We start from the raw sequence: 25,934 nt of genomic DNA, 5'->3' as shown, positions 1-25,934 counted from the left end.
ATAGTCTTGCATGTACTAATAATTTTAGTTTGGTTCAGTCCTTACATTATTTAGTCCTAAAAACAAAAATTAGCTTTTTCTTAAGAAAATTTTCATGAACCTCTTTACATTCCTATTAAACCAAGGCTGTCTCTTTTTTTCATTCATTCAACAGATTCAAACTAAGCAATATGATTGTTTATGTGTCTGTTTCCATTAGTGACTTATAAACTCCTTTGGGTCAAGACTGTGACTTAATACATCACTCTAAATTCAGCATTTTGCACTCTGAACATGGATGCATTTAAAACTCGATGAATAAATAATAGTAAGACAGCAAGATGGCAAGATAGATAATAGGGTAAAAAGAGGATTAAAGAGAGACAGATGTTATGGGTGTCACCTTTTAAGAGAGGTGGCAAAACTAGAAAATACACAGAAGAAAAGGATGAAGGGCAGTCTTGAAATCATATCTGATGGTGACAACTTTATGACACTATTGGATGAGACTTTAAAATGTTTAGAGTATTATTATTATTATTATTATTATTATTATTTGAGACAGGGTCTCACTCTGTGGCCTAGGCTGGAGTGCAGCGGTGTGATGTCAGTTCACTTCAAACTCTGCCTCTGGGGCTCAAAGGATCTTCCCATATCAGCCTCCCAAGTAGCTGGGACTATAGACGAGTGCCACCACACTCAGCTATTTTTTTGTTTTATGGAGAGACAAAGTTTCACCATATTGCCCAAGCTAGTCTCGAACTCCTGAGCCCAAGTTCTCCACCCGTATATCCTGTGTGTCATTTGCTCAAAATAACACAACTTACATTTGATATATTTTGATATTCAGGACCCACAAATATCAGCATTGCATAATAAACTTAGTCCTCCACACTCCTGTGGACTTTCAAGAAAAACATGGGATTCAATAATAATCAGGAAATCTCCTCCCATGTATTTGAAATCTGAATTCTCTTCCAACTCAAGACAGTCCAAAATAAGAACCTGCATGTTTTCTCCTGTTATCATTATTAGAACTCTTCACAATGGTTAGGCTTATAAAGTCTAGCATAATGGAGTCACTACTTCAGTGCAGTTAAAAAGAATGATGTTCATGCTTTTAAGATGAATGGCTAATCACCTCTGATAAGTGGGCATGCACTTATTAACTGATTTAAAATTTTGCTTTTATGCCACCTGTACTGCTTCACCAAGAAAGTAAAATCAAATGAATCAGGCAAACAGACAAAGGTCAAATGATAAAAACAATGCTACAAAATTGTTAAGATAATTCCAGTTTTGTCAGGGCCACATTTAATGAGGTAGCATTAATGGCATTATGTTTTTAAGCAAGACCTAATGTGCAATTTCATTTTCTAAAATTACCTAGGACATATTGTTTCTGGACTATTAACTTTTTTTTTCAGTATTTAGATCACAACTCTTAAAGGCTTAGCTATATTTTGACAGGTACTGACAAAGAGTGCCATGGAATTGTGACTTGATTGTCATCTTCAGAGTGTTCAAGCTGAAAAACTCAGGATGAGTGCTAGGTACTAATTAGAACTGTTATATTAGGAAAGCAAATACAATGGTGTCTAACATTAAACAAAGCACAGTTCTCATCAAAAATGGTTTCTTTGTGTGTGGGTTAGTCTATAAAACCATTTTGCATGTTAATGAAGCACAAACAATTATTGCCAGAGTAACTAGTTTTGCGCAATTACAGAAATCACATAAAGGCCCTATTGTTTGTTGTCTTATGATTTTTTAATGCTAATTTTGCACTTGATAATTTCGAATTCCATTTGTACCATGGTGCACAATTAGGTTTTTATATCTGTGAAGGTGAAAGCTAGCATGGGAAAAATAACTCCTCATGTAAAAAGAAAAAGAAATAGTCATTTCCAGGATGAGATGATCAGATAGACTGAAAAGATGGAGAAAAGTGACGAGGAGAATTTCCATCTAATGAAAAGCAACATTTATGTAGCTGAGAGAACAGGGAAATCTAGATCATTTCCTATAGAAATTGTTGACAGAGAGAAATAGAATAGACAGACACTGGAGGGAACAGAAAAGAGTTCAGAAACAAAGGAAGACAAGGTACAGGGAGGAAATTAGAATTAAGACAGGTTTGATGATCAACAACCACATATTACATGGTAAACCAGAGTACCAGCTGTGAAACCAGTGAGACGAATGTATAAGTAAAAGCCCATGGAAACAATTAGTTGTCAAAACCAGTTAAGCAAAGAAATGCCCCTATCAGTCAGTCTAAGCCCTAGTAGAAATTAAAGAAAATCTTTTTTCTAAAAGGCTAATTGATGAACCTAATTGATGAAGAATTTTCTGTTAACATGTGAAAGTGCCAGCTTTTTGTTATGCTAAACCAGGTTTTCATATTTGTCTCTTAGGAGTGTAAGGGAACTTACCTCTCGAACTTTCCCTTTGAATAACAAGATAGCCATTTATTCCAATAATGTAGATGGTTATGTGAATAAACAGTTTTTACCTAGAAAAAAATGGGAGAGATGTGTGGTATAGTATATTTAATCTGTTTATAGAGTTTCTTTTTAAACCACAAAGTGATTAGTGTTTACCTCCTGCAATGTTTATGAGAATTCTGATTTTCTTTTTCCTGTTGCTTCTCAGACAATGTGATATATTTTGGGCAAATGTTTAGATTTAATGCTACCTTAGATGCCACTGAATAGAATTCCGAGTTCAAAAGGTCGGAATTTATTTTTTTGTTACAATAATTCTTTTAAAAAATGTACCATAATAAAGAATATATATTTCTTATAATTATTTTTATATTGCTATTTAAAATATTGGAAATATAATTAAAATTAATGTGTTTCTGCTATTAGAATAAAACCTTCAAAACCCCAAACATTTTAATATAACTATCAGCTTAGCCATTTATATGGCATCCTCACTCTTAATCTATTCTTACTCTTTTCCCCTACTGCCTTGGCTGCAATTAAAAGCATTTCTCAGAGCATTAAGGTTTTCCAGGGGCATACCACTGTATGATTTATCTTTTCTCCTTTTTCGTGGGTTTTGTTACATTTACCAAAAATAAAAAAGGAAGAAGTTGACATGACAGATGAAAGGAAAGAAGAGAGAAAAAGAAACAGGAAGGGAGAAAAGGAGGGAAGAAAGAAAGGAGGCTTGGGGCAGGATCTAAATTACATTTTTACTCCCAAAGGCAAAGGAAATCCTTAGGTTTTTCATTTTAGGTATTGTTAGCACTGCTGCTTAACTTTGGCAAACATGTTAATTCACATTCCTTAATAATTTGGAACTCCATAACAAATACTTATGGATTAATTATGTGCATTTTCAATGTAAAGACTGTTTAAACTCTCTAGACAAATAATTAAATCTGTTTTATGCAAACATGTTTGAGGCAAAATTAAGACTGCCTGTGTTTATTTAAATACATAACAAAACTGCCTTTTTTAATGTGAAAAATCATTTTTATATCATATGAAAATAATTGATGGCTAGATATAGTGCAATAATCCTGGGTTTACTTTAATAAATTATTACTTTTGGTGTTTTATGAACCTCAAAATATATTTTAAAAATTTACCTGCCTTATTTCCTAGATGTTAAGAAAACTTACATAGTATAAAATAATTATTCAGTAGTTCAGCAGTGTCACTAACAAGCCCAAAATATAACCGAGTCCTGGGACTTTAAAAGTTTGGAAAGTCAGTAAACATTTTGAAGAATGTAGGCTTAAATAGGTAATACAATGAATAATTATTCTTAAATGAATCAGTGATAGAAAACACCTCAAAATCATTTTTATTGTAAATGTAAATCTGGTAATACAGATTTTTCATTATATTTTCTAAGCCTTCAGTTAAAACAGAGATGGTTAAGGTCTTCTGAAAGAGTATTCACTTGTTTTCATAAATCATAAAATTATTTCTCTATTCCAAATTTAAGAAATAATTATGAAATACAATATGAAATTATGAAGAAATTGCACTTAATCAAAAGAATATGCCCCTTTCCTCTCCAAATTTAGTCCCTTGCTCTAAATTTGATTGTTTAATGCAGTGTAAGAGAGCCACTACCAGCTTAGCTAGGAAAATTAGAATGAGATTCCCTTCAGCATCTTCCTGTCTCTTTGGTTAACCCTTCCTCTTCATTATTGCCTTTTTTTCCTTGCTAGGGGTTCAAGAAACTTCCTTCAAATAACGATTGTTTAGTAAATTTCCAGGAAGGAAATGCCATGTATAAGGTATCACCTCTACTTCTTACTCTTTCTCTGCCACTTCCTCCTTCCCAAACTGCACACGGGCAGACTCCTTAATCTTTACAGGCCCAGGCTCTGGGAAAAAAACTCCCTTTGTCTCACCAGTGCCCTATGCTGTGTGGCTGTTCTCTGGATGCATCCATTCCACAGCTGGGATGACTGGTCCTGCTATTTTATTTATGATGCAATCAGCTACTATAAGAAGGTGAACAGTAACTGCTATTCCATTGCATAAAAAGCCTTTTTAGCCCTATGTTATAAACATTTAAAAGTCTCTCTTTTACCCTTTTAGAAAAAGCCCAGCAGGAGGTAGATAGAGGTTACTAGGAGTCTCTAATTCATCTACATTTATAGTAGGTGTTGCAAGCTCTATTAGCAGAAAATGTATGACAGTGAGAACTAAGTTTAATGTTTTACTTAAAATATCTGCCTCTCTAGCTAATGCCAGAAGCTATGCCAATGATGGCTTGGTGGCATGTAGACACTTACAAGCAAAAGCTTCCCCTTTGGCAGAAACCATCAGTTGGAAAACTACTTTTGTGATAATATATTTGCGTACCATCCCAGAAAATCCTACTAAAGAGAGATTTTTATTTTCCCCAGAAGCTAGTACTAACAGTACAGAATGTTTTCTGCTGATATAAATGTTGACATCACTAAAATGTATGGTAACAAAACATGTATATGTATTATCTTGTACTAATAGTTCACCAGTGGAAATTATTTTGTACAGGGATAATAATATTTTTCACTCTGCACCAGGAAGTGTCCTAAAGGTAGCTTCAGCACCAATACACCAACTTGATACCCTGAAAAATCTTGCCAAGTACTGAATACTAACTGACTTCATCCTGTAATTATAATAGCTTCCTTACTGGGCCCATTTCTTCTTTAGACACTGCCATCTTGTGAGTACTAAATACATCATCAGTGAGTCTCATTCTCATGTATTGTACTAATATATCATTGGAATGACAACTGCTTCTGATGATCTATTAATGCAATATATCAGGGTGAGGTGTTTGAATGGAGTATTACTCAGAAACCAGTGCTGTCTACACAAAGCAAGGTTCAACATCCAATTTCATTTAAGAACACAAAATTCATAGCATGCTAGCAGCAGACTAATACTACCAAAATTCTGGCATCATCAAGAAAATAATTTGCATCATCTTTAGATTATCAACAAAAACTCTTCTTTTCCCAGAAATAGATACATCTGACAAGTCATTGATTCAGACAGATTCCATGAGCTCACCATTCCCAATGTCACACAAGAATTATTTTGTAATCACCCATGAATAAAAAAAACAAATACCCTTTTTCATATCCTGACTACTTCAATTCTATAGTTGTTAAAAAGGACATCAGATTTTCCCATCAGAAACACAATTTCTTTGGTAAACATACACATGGCATTGAATGTTCTTTGTTTGTAGTCACTAGACACAGTCTAAACATTTGTACTTTAGTACATATTATATACAGGAAAAAGAAGATGCAAGAAAAAAGCAGCTGAATTTGCTTTAGAGTCAGTTATACTGCACTCTACACGTGTCATTTGTCATAAAGCTATCATAAAGCACACCCAGTCACTGTATTCTTCATTTCTCTGTAAGACATGTCTGCTTGTGTTTGCATAGCTTACCATGAAATTTAAATTGTGTAATCTATTGCTCTTGGATCGTGTTATGAACAGGACTTTGGATTGTCTTTACAATCAAATTTCAAAAAAAATTGTATCTGACCTTCATTAATGTAAGTTTTTTAGAAATTCAATTTTCATCTTCAGTTTTTTGTTGTTGTTGTTGAAGCTGGAATCCCTTGAGTATCTTTCATGGTGTTTCACAATAATAATCTAATATAATCTAAATGAAACAGTTGTCAAATTTTTACAGCATTAACCTCGGAATTTTAGGTTATTTTGCTCTCCATTAAAACTAAGATCAAATAGTAAAGTAATATCACTTAGTAGCATCATGGTTTATGACACAATTGAAGTCCAATTGTATGATACTCTCCTGCCTATGTAATAGATTTTTTCAAATAAACAATTTTGTTTGAGAAGCATTTATCTATTGTTAATGTCTTTGGGGAATTCATCTTGGGGCTTATACTGAAAATAAATGCAGTCATGTGAAGGTTTATGAAAAATGCTTCAGAAAGTGACATGTGGCCAGATATGTGTTGCCACAGTCCGCTTCACGTGTGGGACAGTTCACTGCTTGCCTTGCATTTATTATAATTTATTGTCATGTATTTTTCTTTATGTTATTGAGATCCTTTAATATTATATACTCTTAAATACCAAAATTCTGAGAGTAAATCTGAAAAGAATGCAGTATATAGGTGTGTGTGTATATATATAATATTATACGGATAAAATGTAAAAAGAGTCACTTCAATATCAATTGCATACCTCTAACATGCGTTTTATTTAAACTCAGGAAAAAATTAACAAATAATAAGTAAAAGCTACTTAATGAAATTCTGTGCAAAGATGTTACAACCTCTGGGGCAGGGAAGTGTGTGTGTGTGTGTGTGTGTGTGTGTGTGTGTGTGTGCGTGCACGTGTGGATGCATAAGAAAGACAACAAAAGGAACAAAACCAATAGTAAATAATGCATGTCTTCTAGAAATATGGATTTATCAATCTAGTTAGAATCAGTGATAAAGTTTCCTGTCACCTAAAAAAAAGAATATAGATGTTTTTAAACATGTGAGTCTTTTATTTAAATGTATATTTCCCCCAAACTTACAATTCTGTATCCTTTTTAGTTTTCTCAACTTTTAATTAAACAGTTTTTTGATCTCAAGTCTCAAGATTTTCTTTATGTATATTTCTTATAACAGAGCTCACAATTTATTTAATTTTTAGCTCTAGTTAATTGAAGTTACCTTGAGATTTAGCTGTACATAGGAAATAAATAATATCCAATTATTGAAAAGATATATGCTCATAATATATTCCAGTATGTTTTATTAAAAGAAATTTCTTTAATGGTCTTTTATAGAACTTAATAATATTTTCCCATCTTTGCAACTTTTAGGTTGACTATCTTAAAGCTATAGTTCTGTACCGGGTCAGGCAACACATGAAAATCTTAATCCAACATGTTGACAGCACTGGGTTCATACAGGAGAAGTGCCTCCTGTGCTCTGAAGCCATGCTGGAAATGTGTTCATGGTGACAGAGACCCCCTGTGCAGCTTCAGGATGTCATGAAAACGGGAAAGATGGCCGGACTCCATGACTCTGGAAGCACTCAGGGGCTGAATGCATTTGAATTATGACCAAGTCTGAATGGAAGAGTGGTCAGAAAGCCAAGAGCAATTACTTCAGCTTGCAAAATGTTTAAACAATATACTTCACAGGACAAATGCAGAGTCTTCATGTGCTGGGAAACTCTTAAACTATATTTGGACAAAATTTGGTGAGGCTCTTTTCACAATCTATTGAGAGGAGCTAAAATGGGAAGAGAAATTATTTGAGATGCCTGCCACATTTAGTGAAGCGTTTCTGAAACCCAAACCTCTATCCCATGTCATCTTTGTTTCAAAAAGTCCTATTCGTTAACATTTCCCATCACCTTGGGAAGAAAGCTGAGGTAAGTAGCTTAATTTATAGATTGATGGAACAAAGTTATTTAAAAATTCTCAGTATGTTATCATGAATCATGTAGGACTATTAAACTAATTGCTAAGTAAATTTAAGCAGTATTACAGTAGAATTCAGTAGAATTTATCATCAATCTGAAGAGATCTTTGGTGGTCTCATGCTGCCCCCCACAGATATGTCTCAGAACATTCATTATGCCATAATTACAAAGTCTCTTTGAAGAGGCTAAAAATCCCTAGACTCCTCTCATCAATTATTTTCACCTGTTAATTCATTTTGTGTGAGGTAATAACCTCGGCATAATAACAAATGTGCAAGTACTCCGATTTTGCAATTAAAAGCAGCAGGGCTTCTATTTTGATCATACAGACTGTGACATCCATCATAGAAAACAATTTGGGCCTAGCAGGATGACAGATGCCGCACTGATGGCTCTACTAACTAACTGCCTGTCCTAGAAAAAAAAAAATGGTCGGGCTTCAGCCTGCAGCTGCAAGCTATCTGATAGCTTCTGACCAGTCAGCAGGACAAAGCCTGCAGTGACTAAATTACTGAAAGGTAATTTTACTTCACAAAATGAGGATTTCTGAGGCATAAACGTATGCATTCCAGTGGCTGCTGTAATTTGGAAACAAATAGCCCTTTTCATTTGAAAATGACTGGAATCACTGCCAGTGTTCAGGACGTTTTGTTTCTCAGGCTTTTACATGAAAAAATACAATGTAATACTCATTATTTCTGCCCCCATTCACATCTTATTAGACACAGAAGGCAAGGGGGTTATCTCCGTTCGCTTAGGCTAAATCTACACAAGGAAATATTTTTTTCCTCCAGCCTCTGGACAGGCGCCTAAATAATAGAAGAGTGCTCATTTTTGCCTTTCAGTTTGCATCAAGCCCCGGTGAGTTCTGTCTCAGAATTGGATCCTGCTACTCCAGCTCGTCTGAAAGACACCACACCTAACTCTCATCATACTAATGGGATGAGGGATGAAGCTGATTACCTTCACATCCTAGCTGTGAAAAGGGAATTAGATGCTAATAGATGCAGATAAAAGGTTTCTGCCCTTATTTTTTAAATCATAATATTTGGAGAGAGTTCATAAAACACGATGTGCCTTTCTTTTCACTTCAAAATTAAACTATTTGGAATTTTACTCTAGTCTTTATTGTAGTAATGATTGCCTTTTTTTGGAAACGTATGCCTTACCCAATTGCCAATCTTGTAAAGATAATCATTCATATGTAAGATTTAATTTTTATTAATTAAAAATATAAATATTATCATTATTACATTCAATGGGTAAAGATCTCAATAGAAACCGAGAGGCTTCGTGCAGTGCTGTTTTTCTCACAAAACTAAATTCAGGGAATAGACTATGAAACATAGACCACTGAGTATAATAAAAGCAAATATGAAGTGCAAAGAGAAACCATATTAATGGAAATTGATGTGTTTTTGGGATCACAGGTTCATATTTCTTCTGTGTGAAAGAAGACACAAAGGATGAGGAAAAGACAAAATGCTAAGTGCGGGATGAACTTTCTCAACTGCCGTGTACCTTAAGACGAGAACATAGTCCTGTTTATGATATTAACAGACCATAAAGTTCACATTTTACACTTTGCCCCCACATTCCTTGCAGACACACAAAGAAGGGCACTTGTTTCTTGGGGGAAAATCTACAGTTTCTTAGTCCATTGTGTCAGACTCATAAACCCTGTCAGCAAGAAGGATGAATAAACAGTGAAAAAGAGGGATTCACTGGCAGCCAGAGAAATGTGGAGCAAAAAGGAGAATGCTTCATTTTCAACACCCCAAACTGGAGTCTTCCTAAATATTTTGAAAGCAGTGGAGGACTGGGCGTGGCTCCCCTTTGATTTTCATTAGGGTAATCCCTTTACGTTCCCTGTTAGTAAATCCTTTAAACTTGTGCAAAACACCTCTGCATAAGGGAAACAGTTTCTGTGAGCAGCCTAGGAAGTGACAATACACAGTTCTTTTTATCACAGTGCACAATACAAAAATCAAATGAAAGAGACGCATTCAAATAACTCAACTGCAATTACCCATCCCAGATCTTCTTTAATGGGATGCCAGGAGGACTTGGCCTTTATGCACACTCTCTGACTGTAACTAATGCTCAGTAGCCATCAACAAATTATAACTCGTGACACTTTTGCTGCCACAGTATTAAGCCCAAAGTCCAATGGAGAAAATATATGGTTTTTATTACAAAATTGTTCTTGTTTACAATTCTAATATCCTCTTCATTATCTACTTTTCCAGACATTTTAGGCAGTTCTGAAGACCTGGGGCAGCACTAGTCCTGTCATAAAGAGAAATTAATGTTGTTAAAGTTGGCCTAGCTGCCCTCTGGGACAGCTGAAGATGTGAAAATATAAGCCTCTGTTTTTAAAATGAAAATGATTAAAGGCACAGACACCTTGCTCTCTTTGAACAGCCACTAAAACTTTTGGTAAAACACACAGGCACATAGACACAAAAGTGGCTTTTCTTTTCCTTTCAATCAGTCATCATCCTCTCTCTCTCATTCTCTCTCTTCTCTCACATCCAAGTTTGTTCAATCAGAAACAGCTCTCTTTAAGGATTAATAAGCATAAAAATGACCTCATTCATTATAAAGAATGCATCCATTTCACCAGAAACTCACCCAAAAATGATCTGCTACAAAAAAACCACAAGAGAACTTTCCCCAAATAGTAAGCCAATCAGGAGTGATCTAACAGGTAGTCCTTCAAGAACTAGCAAACTTAATTCCGCTGCCTAAAATCATTTAAAATGGCCTAGCGCTCTCCACAGTTGAAGATATGCACCCCAGCTTGCATCTTTCAGGATTTCAAGAAGAGGTTTTATCAGGGGGAAGCAGTGAAGAAATTGGTGGAGGTTACACAGAATCCCCTTAGAGGGAGCCTCCCAAAGTGTCTTGAACAAAATGGTTCATATGTCAGGAGAAGAATGGCAGGAAATAACTCAGAGAAATTGAACATGACCTTTGCCTCCCAAGGGCCAAAGAAGAGCAGTCAAGATTTCACCTCCCTGATCCTCCCAACCTTAGTCATTTCATCTGGTTAAGTGAATGCTATCAGAACAGTATGAAGGTGAAGTAACATATCCAGTCTGCAGGTGCTCAAATTTTATTTCAAGGAGTTTTGTATTTCCACAATTTTTTCCCTCCCTCCCTCCTTCCCTTCCTTCCTTCCTTCCTTCCTTCCTTCCTTCCTTCCTTCCTTCCTTCCTTCCTTCCTTCCTTCCTTCCCTCCTTCCTTCTTTCCTTCTTTATTTCTTCCTTCTTGTTTCTTTCCTTCTGATTTCCTAAATTCTTTTTCATTTGTCCTACTTGCGAGCATTCAGTTCAGACACAGTTTGCAATTCTAGATAATATGGAGGAATACAAGTTCTACCATATTCTCAAACTGTTTTTAAGATTTGATTGGTTGGTTAAGCCCAAGTGTTAATGTAGCTTCCTTACAGATACAAAAATTCTTCAAGATACTCAAAGGTCACTGAGGTTCTTTATTGACATTCACGCATCTCTCTTTCAAATAATTTTATCAAATGTCTCCTCTGTAGAAAGATTTAGCAGTGAACTTGAGTCATTCCTGTTCCCATAATTTCAAGTAGAATTGGATAGAAGCCATGTGAACGCTTGGACCATTTTAAAACTATTTAAAGAATGTCGGAACTTCATTCCATTAACCAGCCCGAGGATGCAAAACACAGCCATACTGTTATGACATTCTTCTTCTGCTGTTTCCTTAATCTCTACCCTTTTCCTCCTATGAGTTTAGGTTTTGTTTTTTCTTTTGATTTCTTGTTCTGGGCCCCAATTACAGACAGATGGAGAAAACGTTTTCTCATGCACAGTAATTCGAGGGGTGCCAGCCCCCTCATACAATAACCACCAGTCCTCTTCTCTTATGAAGCCTGATACAAATTGTGTAGAATTCTGAAATTCTATGTCCTATCCTTTGTGATTTGAAGGTTTTCTAACCTTCAGGAGTCGCTTAATTAAATTTTAATACCCATTTAGTATAAACACCTTAACTGCAACAGCTAATACCTTGTCGGAGATTAGTTGGCAGGTGACTTTAAGGAAATCTAGCTTTGGGATAATCATAGCAATAATATTCATATTACTGAGAACCTGCTCTGTGCTGGTCACTATTCTAATTGCTTTACATTTTTGTACTTATTTAAGTACCACAGCAGCTTTCGTAAATGAGAAAATCAAGGCACACCGAGATTAAGTCATCCAGCTGCTAAGAACTATACCATAAATTACACACACATATTTTGGGCCCAAAGTTGACACTCTTAACACAATCAAGTTCCACAATTAAACTCAGCTCCACAATTAAAAAGTGAGGAGGTTGCCCTTTCGGGAAAGAGCACTTAGGGTACAAAATTTTACTGCTTTCTCCAACCTCTGCTGAAAGCCCATAGCATATCCGTATCACCACATGATATCAGATGAACATTCTATACTCCCATCACAAAGCATTTCTCTCGTAATCATATAGCATTTTGCTTATTTGACTCTACTTTGCTATGTACCTTTTTCCAGAGACATTTTGCATCCAATCTCATTAAGATCTCAGCACATATTTGAAAGGAGACTAGACAAGGGTGAAAAAGATACTGCTTTTTCAGAAAGATGTGGTCTCCTCATATGTAATATTTGTTTCATTCATCTCAAGTAGTAGTTCGGGTCTACACTTAAATATCTATGTGCTTAATTATGAGGTAAAATGCATAAACCAAAAGCTAGAAAGCAATCCATATCCTTAGTAGATGTTCAATGTTCTCATCATACACATTGAACAATAGCATAACAATATATAAATTTAGTTGAGCTTCTAGTCTTATCATAAGCTATAAGAAAATGAAGTAATTGCTCCTTATTAAATTCAAATCATGTAAGTTTGTGATTATATGTTATAAGGAACTAATGTCAGAGATTCTAATACAAGCTGTCAGCTTGCTGAATGATTTTCTTCATATATATATTTCCAGAAAATATATATAAAATCTTGTTTTATCAACAACCAAATGAATAAATGCTATGCATATGAAAACAGCAGATATTAGGTAAGAATCTGAAGTGGAATGAGGTATTTGCTAAAGTAACAGCAACAGAGAATGATATCCGTGAACTAAGATCCTGTTACTAATTCATGCTGGCCTTCTGACCATGGCAAAGGTTTTTAATCTCTTTGTAGTTTTATTTTCTAATCAGTCAAATCGGGAAAAAAATTAATACTTCATTAGATTATGTAAAGATTAAGTGATATGCAGCTTGATTTATGACCTATACGGTATTTGTCACATTGAAGAAATAAAATAAATATTTATTTATTTATTTAAGGATTATTTTCATTGGCTCTGCCAGGTATATGTAACAGCTTTTAATTTGTAATTTGTTATTTTTATATCAGAGAAATTTTATTTTCTATATCTCAGATCAGTGCTTTTCTAATGAACTTTTATTTTTGTATAAAAATATAAACAACTATACCTTTTCTATAGTTTCCTGTATTAGCCAGAGTTCTTTGAATAAACAGAACCAATAGGAGATAGATAATATAGACACAGGTAGATAAAGACATGTACAAAGGGATTTATTAGGGGAATTAAATATAGATATGAAAGATATAGATATGTAAGAAGGGATTTATTAGGGGAATTGGCTCATGTGATGATGATGGTTGAGAAGTCCCATGACATGCCATGTGCCAGCTGGAGACCCAAGGATGCTAGTAACATGGCTCAGTCTATGTACAAAAGGCTCAGAACCAGAGAAGTTGATGGTGCAATTCTCAGTCTGGAGCTGAAGGCCTAAGAACCTGTGGGAGGTGTTGGGGGCACTGGTGTAGGTCCTGGAGTTCACAACTGAAGAGCCTCGAATTCTGATCTCCAAGAGTAGGAGGAGAATAGTGTACAGCTTCAAGAGAAACAGCAAGAGCAATAATCACCTTTTCTCTCCCTTTTTTTTTTTTTTTTTCTCTGAGCCCACAGCTGATGAAATGGGGCCTATCCACAAAGAGGGTAAAACTTCCCCACTTAGTCCACTGACTCACATGCCAGTCTCCTCTAAAATTTCCCTCATGTACTCAACAAGAAATAGTGCTTTAACAGTTTTCTATGTATTCTTTAATTCAGTGAAGTTAACACCCAAATTAATACCACATTTCCTTTTCTTCTGTATCATTAACCTTAATCATGTTGTGGGTCTTTTACTTTTCTCCGTATTGAGGAAGAACTTATAAACTTCATGACATTACTGATTGAAGTTTCTACAAGACTGGCCATTACAGTTTAAATGCTCCCTCTAAAACTTCCATTGAAATGTAATTGCCATTGTTATGGCATTAAGAGTTGGAATGTTTAAGAGATAACTACACCAGGAGGCTCTAATTTTTGTCCTTGTGAATGAATTAACACTTTTATTGTAGGAGTGTGTTAGTTGTCCAAAGATTAATCTCCTGATAAAAAGATAAAATTTAGCCCCCATTTCCATTTCTAGCTTGCCCACTTATTTTCCCTCCCACTATGGGATAAAGCAGCACAAAAGCTATTGCCAGATGCCAGTGCCATGCTCCTGGAACTTCTCAGCCTCCAGAAATATGAGCCAAACAAATTTTTATTCTTTATAAATTATCCATTCTGTGGTATTCTGTTATAGCAGTAGAAAAGGGATGAAGACTTTGCTCAAGAAAAAAGAAAAATAACTTGAATTAGAAAAATGAGGAATGAAAATGAAAACATTACTACCAACCTTGTAGAAATAAATCAATTATAACAGAATACTATGAAAAACTGTATGCCAAAAATTAGATAATCTAGATCAAATAACAAAGTCCTAGACCTATATAACTACTGAAACTGGCTCAAGAAAAAAATTACAAATCTGAATAGACTTCTAACAAATAAGGAGTCTGAATGAGTAATTTTAAAACAATCCAACAACAAAAAGTCCAGGACCAAGTGGCTTCACTGGTGAATTCTATCACATGCTTAAAGATGAATTAACATACAGACTTCACAACTTCTTCCAAAAGATGAAAAGAAGGGAACATTTTTCAGCTCATTTGGTGAGGCCAGTCCTATTCTGGTACCAAAACCAGACAAAGGCACCACAAAAAAAGAAAACTGGAGACCAATATTTTTAAAAAACACATTTGTAAAAAACTCTTACTAAAATGCTGCCAAATTGAATCTAGCAAAATATAAAAAGGATTATGTACCTGACAAACTTGGACTTATTCCAAGAATGCAAAGTGATTAAGCATATAAAAATAAATTCATATACCATGTTAACAGAAACAAAGGACAAAAACCCATGCTAAGATTATCTTAAGGATGCATAAAAGGCATTTAACAAGATCCAACACCCTCTCATGATGAAAATATTTAACAAACTAGTAATAGGAAAAATGTCTTCAACCAGATAAAGAACATTCACGAAAACCCCACATCTACCACCATAATTGATTAGGAAAAACTTAAAAACATTTATCCTAAGATCATAAACAAGGCAAGAGTATCCACTATTATCATTTCCATTCACATTGTACTGGGAGTTTTAGCCAGAGTAATTTGGTATAAAAAGTAATTATGAGACATCCAGACTAGAAATTAAGAAGTAGAATTATCTCTATACATAAATGACATGATCTTGTTTTTATATCAAGTCCTGAATATTCCACACACACACACAAAACCACTAGTAGAGTTAATAAACAAGTTTAACAAGTTTACAAAACACAAGAGCGATATAAAAAACATAGTTGTATTTCCATATACTAGCAATGAATAATTTAAAAATCCAATTGAGAAAACAAATCTATTTGCAATGGCACCAAAAATAAAATTCTTATGAATAAATATGCCAATAGAATTATAAGACTTGTACACTAAAAATGAAAAACATCATTGATATAAAGTAAGCAGATCTAAATAATGAAAAGCCATTCATAGATCTAGATACTTAATCTTATTAAGATGGCAATACTCCCCAAACTGATACAAATTCAACAGAACCCTTATTAAAACCCCAGTTGCCTTTTCTGCAGAGATTGACAAGCTGATCCTAAAATGTATGGCAACTAAAATGCTTAGCATCATTACTCATTAGGGAAATGCAAATCAAAATTAAAATTAGGTACCATTTCATACTGGCTAATTTAATATAATCCATAAGCTGGACAATAGTAAGAGTTGGTGAGGATGTGGAGCTATTAGAACCCTCATTATTTGCTGAAGGTAATGTAAAATTGTGCAGCCACTTTGGAAAAGAGTCTCGCAGTCATTTGAACATAGAGTTACCATATAACCCACCAATTCTATTCCTAGCTATGTATATAAGACAAATGAAAACTTATGTCCACACACAAACTTGTACATGAATGTTCACAGAAACATCATTCACACTAGCCAAAAAGTCGAAGCAGCTCAAATGCCCACAAAATGATTAATGGACAAACAAAAAGTAATGTGTCCACACAATGAAATATTATTCAGCCATAAAAGAAAGTAAATATTGATACATGGTACAACATGAATGAACCTTAAAAACATTATGCTAAATGAAATAAACCAAACAGTGAAAGCCACCTGTTGCACAATTAAATATATGGAATGTTCTTAGATAAATTTATAAAGGCAGATAGTGTATTAGTGTTTGTCAGAGGTTGAAGGGAGAGGCATTGGAGAGGGACTGCTAATGGGTATAGGATTCCCTTTGGGGTAATAAAAAGGTTTTGGAATTAAATAGTAATGATAACTTCCCAACCTTGTAAATATACTAGAATTCTTGAATTGTATATTTTAACAGGCTGAATTTTATGTTTCCCAATTAGACCCTAAAAAAGCAATACTTTTCTAAAAATACAGTGGACAAAATAAAGAAATATAGTGGCAGATTTCTACCAAAACAAACTTGGTTGTAAAATAAACAAACACAAATTTATAGTGTCAATTAAACTTCATTCAGGTCTAAATTAATCATATTTTTTGACTTTGTTGATTTTTAAAAATTTTTTTCTCAAACTTTCAGAAAATTTTCTATTGTATTCATCTCATCTTAATCTCTTGTTTCATAGCTTCCAGATTTCCACAAGTTTATTTAGATCAAAAAGTTAAATTTTATTTTAATTCTTTTATTAAATTATTTTTTTCAGAACTGTCTTCTTGGAGTGTGTTTCTAGTAGGAGACTTTTCTCACATGTTTAATGGAATGGTTTCAGGATGTGTTGGCACTGTTGCTGTTACCTATTTTAGTTTTGAGTCTACTTTCTTTCCTCTGGGTGCTCATCTTAGAGGCAAGTTTTAAAAAGTTGACATTTACTTCAATTGAGAAAATTCTCAAACAGCTGCATTAGAGTCAGCTAGGGAACTTTTAAATTATTCTCATGATTCGGCAACACCCAACATAAATTCTGATTTGATCAGAACCCAATTCAAATTGGAACCTAAACATATGTATTTTTTATAAGTTTTCCAGTGACTCTAATTTGCACCTAGTATTAAGAATACTTCTTTTTAAAGATGACAAAATACTGTCAGTGTTCCAGTGGCTTTCAGAAAGTGTGCCAGAAACATGCCTAGCAAATAATGACCACTTTTGAACTTTACAGATTTGTTCTTCAACAAATGTCGGTTTATTACTATCTCTACTCCTCATTAGCCTCCTTTATTTTTCTGCTTCCTGGCTCAGTGGTGAGAAAACCAGATATCTTGATGCTTTTCAGTTGGTAGGAAGGCATCCCCTCTCAGGTGCATTATTGCTGTAAAATGGTGATATTCTTAAAACCTTTTCCCTTCTCTCTTTACTCCACACACTCACAGCTTTCTGGCCATTTTTGAAAATGTTATTCCACCTTCAATTCTTGCCTGTATCAACATCCAGAATGATAGTGCCTAGGTGATCTTCCAGGGCTTTTATAGTTTGGGATTTAATTCACTTAAGTCTTTAATTCATCTTGGGTTGACTTTTGCATATGGCGTAAGGAAGGGGTCTAGGTTCAATATTCTGCATATGGCTAGCCAGTGAAGGCAGCACCCTTTATTGAATAGGGTGTCCTTACTCCATTTCTTAATGTTGTCATCTTTGTTGAAACTCAGGTGATTGTAGGTGTGCAGCCTTATTTCTGAACTCTCTATTCTTTTTCATTGGTCCATGTGTCTCTTTCTGTACCAGTACCATGTAGTTTTGGTTAGCGTAGCCCTGTGGTATTGCTTGAAGTCAGATAGCATGATGGCTCCAGCTTTTTTCTTTTTGCTTCGATTGCCTTGGCTATTTGGGCTCTTTTTTGATTCCATGTGAATTTTTAAATAGTTTTTAAAACCATCATTAGATATGTGAATGTTCATTTGGAATTTCTTCTCAAAAGGCTGATGAAGGTTTCTTATCTGGAAAAAAAAGTATGCAGTATTTTTCCATAAAGCAATTTTGATTAAAAACTTGTTTGGAATTATACAATATGGATAATGGCTAAAATTTGTCTCAAATTATCAAGAAATATTTCTGTGTCAAGAGCATCCAATTTCATTGAATGTATTTTGGAACTTTACTAATGTTATGTTCTCTCTACTATGTAAGAACCAGATAAAAATTATACCCAATAGGTTAAGCTCTGGCTCTTTCATTTTTGTCATCTATTTTTCCCCATTTAATCTGTTATACCATTGTCTGGATATTTTATAATGATGTTATTAAATTCTGCCAAATATATTTAGGTTGGTAATTAAGCAATAATTAATATACAATAATTCATTAGCATACCTGTTTAAAAACAGTCTTAAAAGTAGCTTCCTGTTGATCTAAGTGTTCTTGTCTAATATGTATTTTATAGTTTCTAATGTAAATAATTACACAGATATTATTTCAAAATTAGTTGTTTCATTGTAATTGCTCTCCTGTGTTAATCTCTACTCTAATTAGTTATATAATCTCCTAGTTAATCCTTTGCTTCTGAGATTCTTGTTTCCGCCAATCTCTCTGCACCAAGCCTCCAGTTTTTACTACTAAACCCTGAATACTGAATAGCTGGATGGTCTCAGGTGTAACTCAATGAAGAAAATTTTGAACAAAATACTGCAAAATGTCTGAGTCAGAAAAAGAAAAAGAAAAAAAAACCTCATCAATTATTAGCAATTCCTGATCATCTTCATCCTTTCCAAATATTGTTATCAGCAGTCCCACAAAATAGCTTTCTAATGTCTGCCAATTTATGGCAAAGGATCTTCTTGCCCTCTCCTGCCAGGTGTCATAAGAGCTTTCCTCTTCAAGATGATGCTCTTCCCTTTTAATTCCACGGCAGTTTGGGGAAGGAGAGTCTGTAACCTCTCTAGAATAAGGAGCTCTAGTGTGTTGGCTCTCAGAGTACTCTCCTTGTCCTGCAATGCAGTTCCTATAAGTGGCAAATTTTGAACCTAGTTTTGTTTCCTCAATGAGTTATTATCAAATTAAATTCATAAAGAGAATATTCTTTGATCATAAACAGAAGTGAAAGCTTTTAAATATCTCCCTATTCTTTTGCATAGTCATTCCATGGGGGAGCGAGATGTGTGGTCTTCATTGTAAAACGTATATTCTATCCAGCGAGGAAGTTCAAGTGTGGCAGTAGGAATATGTATTTCCTTCTTAGACACAAGTGTCACTTTGGCAATATTATGATGTATCCATCAAGCAGCCATTTTTCCTTTCTTCACTAACATAACCCTCATTCCCTGGGGTATCCATAAAAATAATTTTAAAAATAGGTATTTTTAACCAGCCTTGCAGCTAGGCTTAATCGTATGATTCCGTTCTGGCCAATAAAATGTGAGTGGAAGACACTTGATAATTTTTCTATTCAAGTGACTCTTATACCCTTACTTTTAATTGAAATGCAGAAGTGAAGACTAGAGTTCAGTGTTCATCTTGTGATCATAAGGTTATCATAAGTATAGGATAATCATAGATCTTGTCCCTAATATCTATGAGCTACTGAAGCAATGTAACATAAAACTTCTCTGTTATATAGAAAAAAAAGAACTCCAATTTGATTATGTTGTTATATTGGGGTCTTCTTTACCTACAGTTAAATCTAATTTCTAACAGACACATCTAATAATGAAATCTAACTGGTGTCATTATTTCTGCTCCTTCATTACAAGTTGTTCCTTTTTCCTGGTATTATTTGAATGATTTTTCCATACACAACACTTTTTTAAATCCTATGTAAAATTTGTTCTCACTTAATACAGCATAGCAATCGTATTTTTAAAGTAAGAGCTAATGGAAAGATGTCATACTGTTTCATAAAAGAGATATAAATTAGTAAAGGAGAAGCTCATAACAATGTTCCTCAAATAAATTATGCTCAGGAATTGGTTTGGTATACAATCAAATAAAAAGTGAAATAAGCATAGTGAATCAAACTTCCTTGCTAGTGGAAGTAATAAATATACAAAAAATGCTCAAAGAAAATCAGAATAAACCATGCCAACATCATAGGACCTCAGTGATTTGACAACAGTACTGTTTGCAGGAAGATAACACTATGAAATAATATTTTTTTTCATTTAAGCATCAAACTCAGACTTCATTATGCTGATGCTTAGTTTTCCAAAGGGCTAAACTATTTAAATGGGTCTTATCTATATGTTTGTTACTTTGGAGCACCCATCAGTAGCCCTATGGATCCATCCATTGAACAAGTATTTATCAAGTACCTATCATGTACTAGAGATCCCTTGGCTTAGAGCCAAGTATCATAGGTAATTAAAACACCCTTGCGCCTACCTTCATGTGATTTGTGCTGTAGGGTGATATAGCTAAAGGAATCCCAAACACACTTAAAACATGATTAAATAGTGCTATGAAATAAACACAAGAACTGTCATTCAAGTTATAGAAAAATACTTTTGGTGAGGTCAATTTCCTTGTCTAGCACGATCAGATAAATTATCTCTGAGAGGGGGCATTTAAACTGAGACCAGAGGGGCAAGAAGAATAAGAAAACAATGCAATGAAGTTGGTAAAAGCTAGGAACAAGTAGATATGACAGACACTGCGGTAACAATCCAGGAAAATGAGACAGAAACAAAAGGCACTGTTTCTCTGTGTGCAAAGAAGTACAGCAAGGAGTGCAGTAGCCAGGACCCTATTGTGGGAGATCTTTATGTAATGTTAAGAATTTTTCTAATTTTGTGAGAAGCTATTTATATTAGTTAAGGATGCTTTGGATTAAATGTAACAGAAAACCTAGACATCAATGTAAACCGTAGGAGATTTTTTATTTATGTCAATGAAATTCTGGGGGTCAGTTGTTCCAGGATTAATTCTGTGGCACAAAAACATTACCAAGCATCTAGCTCTGTTCAAGCTTCCACTTGGTGTCTCTGGAGAACTGGTGTTTTGTCTTTGCCTCACAGTCACAATAAACGAGTAAGTTGTCCTCATCTTGGACCCTAACAGGAAGTAAAGGGCCATACCAGGAGGCTTTTTCCCATAGGCCCATGCAATTCTTTGTCCCAGTAGTGATATTTAGGTTTAGGTTTAGATTTAGGTTACTGCCAGTGCTGATATTAGAGTTGAATATGTGGATATCTACAGAGATGGTTAATGTTTTCCCTAAATCTTTCTCTGCATGAAACATAATAATTAAGGATTTGGATATTTTTAAGAGAAATTACAAGAGAAGCTGAAAAAATAGAGAGAAATAATGAAAGATGTGAGTAGCATATTTTCTCATTATTTCCAAAGAGCACTGCAGTTTCAGTGACATCTATTAGTCTTTTGTTAATAGAAATATACTGAGGATTCTGATAAATTCTTTTTTTTGTTTTTCTCTCCTGTTCTTAATCTCAGTTCTGTCTATTTATGTGATGCAAGGAACATTTTACCCATAATATGCACAGCCTTAGATATAAATTATATAATTCAGAAGAATGTCTGGAGCTTATCAACATTTTTGTAATTTCTGAGGCCGAAACATTGCTATGAAATCATTAGGAGCAGTGCCTCTAATATTTCTGGCACTTTATTTTTAACAAATTGTAAGACTTTTTTAAAAATCAACAACCTATCTTAATGTGTCAAGTTCATCAAACTCTGATTTCTCTAAAGTTTTGATTCATTTTTAATCTGCAAAAATCTGCATACATTAAAGAAACAGGATTCATTTGACTTGAATTAATTTTCTCATCTAATAGGGCCTCCTTATTATAGTAACTTTGATTATCTACTTTCTGTTCTTTGCTTAAAGGAAGTACTGCCTTAGTTTTCAAAAATGCATTTTCAGATACAGATATTTAAAATCAAAACCAGTCCTTCAGAATATTCAGTGTTCTACATGAGCAGTCTTACAGCTGGGCTTCAATTCCAGAAAATATTGAGGTATAGTAAGAAGACACTTTCTTCTGTGTCACTTTTTCCTTTGTTTTTATAAGACACACAGAAGTTCCTACCCTATATTCCAGAATTTCCTGAAGAAGTCAGAGTTACTTTGTGAATGATACTTATGATTCAGGAGCAGGTTTACCAGGTTATCATTTAGATCATTGGAAATGGCTCATATGATGTTATCAACTGTCAAGAGAACTGAATATAAATACAGTCTCTGTCTGCAGATGTCAGCCTGGCCTAATTTTAATTGCAGTATCAACCCATTTATAACATCTTGAGGAGAAGCACTTACCTAGACATTTAAACTTTGATTCTCTCCTCCTGAAGAATTTGCCTTTGGCCAGTATGAATTGGGAAAAGAAGCTAACAAGCTAAAAGAATAGATAAATATGAGATTTCTAAAGGATAAGGAAAAATAAAAGGAAAATTTTTATTTTTTTGTGGTTTTCACTAAATATAATTTCAAATGAGCTAATCTGGCTAAGTGGCTCAGGAAGGTAAATTGTCTGGCGACTTTGAAATGCTGATAACTTTTTATAAATAATGGATTTTTGCTTATGTTGCTGGTAGCTGCTATCATTTCTGAAATAGAGGAACAGACAATATTGCATACCCTGAAAGATCAGCGTAGTCTAAGAAAAATAGGAATACAGGGTAGAAAATGTTCATTTACCCATTCTACTGGCTGAGTTTTGAGTTGATATCCATTAGCCAAGTTCTGACAGAATCTATGCGGATATGGATGCTTAATAGATTTTGTTTGGTGATGGTGGGGGGATATTCCTGCAGCTGTTTTTCCTCTGAGGCCAAAAGAGTATAAAATCCTTTTAACTAGACTCCCAGCGCTTATTTGTGATAAACATAGTAGGCTGCCTCACCAGCACCGGCAACACATAAAGTTCAGTTTCCTTCTGTGGGGAGATAAGAGGATCTTAACGGGTGGCTCTGAGTGCTGCGTTTCCCATTTCACGCTCAGTGCATATAACTTAGGTGAACTCTCTTCATGTCACGGATTCTTTAACAAGTCCACACTGCCCTTTCCAAGACACAACACTTCCCATTGCCCCCAAATGTGTCATGCTAATTGCTTTAAACTCTATTGACTGTTTAAATTCAATAATCCAAGTTGTGTATTTTTGTTTTTATCCAACTGATTACATTCTGCTGTCTCTATGTGAATAGAACTATAAAATGTCTGTTTGCCTTCTGAAATTCAAGATACAGTTGTCAGTTTTATTATAAAATCACTTAACATGTATTGATTACCCAGATGTGATCTAGTGCCCACTGATAAAAGATGAAATCTTAGGGCTTCAGTTAATATTATACAAGATGTTAATCCTGCCAGGGATACATTTGCCATGCACATCAAAAGATCTGTTTTATTAAACCTCTAACAATTGAAGGTGATGCCTTTCATTGATCAAAAATTATATGGGAAACATATTTCTCATTATGTCACTAGATGCTACAATTGTAGATTTGATAGTTTATAAACAATAGCACTTACTTTTTTATAAATAATTAAATTTAGTAATCATGATTAGCATATATAAATTGACTTTTAAAAATTAAAAAATGTAGTAGAATGTTCAATAAGAAATAGTAAACTCTCACTCTTATTTTTTTTTTAATTTGAGAACCAGTTTCTGGAAGTCATATCACTAACTCTTCCTTGTGTGTTTCCCAGATACGTTTCTTTATGCATATGACCTCATCATATGCACATATACACACCTGAAAATACATACTCAAATGGTTCTTGACTTAATATGGTTCAACCCAATGGTTTTTCAACTTTATAGTGGTGTGAAAGCAATGCACATTCAGTGGAAATCATATGTGGACTTTAAATTTTGATCTTTTCCCAGACTAGAGCTATGCAGCATAATACTCTCTCAGCGCTGGGCAGCATCAAGCTGCAGCTCCCAGTCAATCATGTGATCACAAGAGTAAAAAACAATTCTGTACATTGTTCTGATGACTTTGCCCAACTATAGGCTAATGTAAATCTTCTGAGAACATTTAAGATAGGTTAGACTAAGCTATAATGTCCAGTAGGTTAGCTTTACCAATGAATTTTTGACATACAAATTTTAGCTCACAATGGGGTTATCAAGGGCACTTTGCATGTGGAGTAGCATCTGTATACACACATACACACACACACACACACACACAGGCACACACACAATGCCTCTTTGACTTGGCAATGTATCAGCACAACAATCTATCATGCAATATATCTCATGTTTATTTCTGGTGCCTGCTTAGTATTCTATTATACAAGTGTATTATATTTTAAGTAAATGCCCCTCTATCAAATGTTTTAGGTTTATAATGCAAATAATTTTGCAATGGACAACTGTGGAATATATTTTTGTTCTCATAGATAAATATATCCATAGGCTAAAATTTTATTCTAAAAGTTGAAATACCAGATCAAGAATATAAAGGCATGTAGAAGCTTTTTGTTTTATGTAGATTATTTTCTCTATCCTCTGATTTCATAATTTATTGATTGCTTATCTAAATTTGAAATCTAATAAGTCAAATAAAATAAAAGGAAAAAAACTAGTTTCAGTAAAATGATGTTATAGACCTTTTTTATTTTTAAAATGCCCATATTGACACACTTAACAATTCCTATAAGGCCACAAAGTTAAAGCATTATTCATAAAACACATTTCCTGCCCTATTATTTCCTGAGACATAAAAGACAGTAAACTTTATTCTGTCTTTGGATTCAGGATTTATACTTTCCAGGATCTGTATGGAGTAACAGTCCTTCAAGTCTAAGCTCTTTATATTTGTTCTCCTTGGGTTCACTCCTAATTAAAAACTAAAACTCTCCTGTAGTTATAAACTAATTGCATTTCCAACAACATCCATAGAGTGAATTTTTGACCAAATTAAAACGTTCTTTGTGACTTCCTAGGAAGTGAGGATGCTAACATGTTAACAATTCCCAACATATTTCAAGCCACACATCATTCCATTTCAGTACACAAAGCTTGGATAAGAATGTAAATTAAAAAAAAAAATCCCTGGATCAATTAAATCAGCCAACAGTCTTTATTCAAGACTATAGTAATAGAAAACAGAAGTTAAACTCAACTCTGCTAAAACAAAAAGGGGGAATTATTTTTAAGTGCTGGAATGAGCTAATTAAAAAGAACCTGGAGGACTTGACAGGCAAGATTGGTTGATGTGATTAGACCATCTGTGTTTACTAATTGTCCCTTACAGAAGTTAGATTTCTACCCTCCTGCAGAGACTGGGAGATAGGTTACTCTCTTCCCTGATAATTCCATTTCAAAGGATATGGCTCCCAAATCCTTGAGAAAGACATTGCTGGGTCCTAGAAGATTTACATCCCAAAGGGGCAGAGAAAGAATTTAGAACTACAGGTTTTCTAAGCAATTACTCTAGAGAAACCAGGGTTCTATAGTCAGGAAGAAACTGTCTATGCTTCAGTGAAGCTGGGTCATGTGGAGGTTATAAAGACCATGAAATAATCAAAGATTAAAGATATATGAGAAGGTTTTAATTCAGATTGTGATGGTTTACAGTAATAAAGTACACAAAATTTATGTAAAGTGTATGCTTAAATGTTGCATGGTATAAATTATGTAAGAGTCATGA

Source organism: Callithrix jacchus, chromosome 16, assembly GCF_049354715.1.
Source record: "Callithrix jacchus isolate 240 chromosome 16, calJac240_pri, whole genome shotgun sequence".
Lineage (NCBI taxonomy): Eukaryota > Metazoa > Chordata > Mammalia > Primates > Cebidae > Callithrix > Callithrix jacchus.
The sequence above is the reverse complement of the archived record's forward strand: the minus strand, read 5'-3'. Positions refer to the sequence as shown.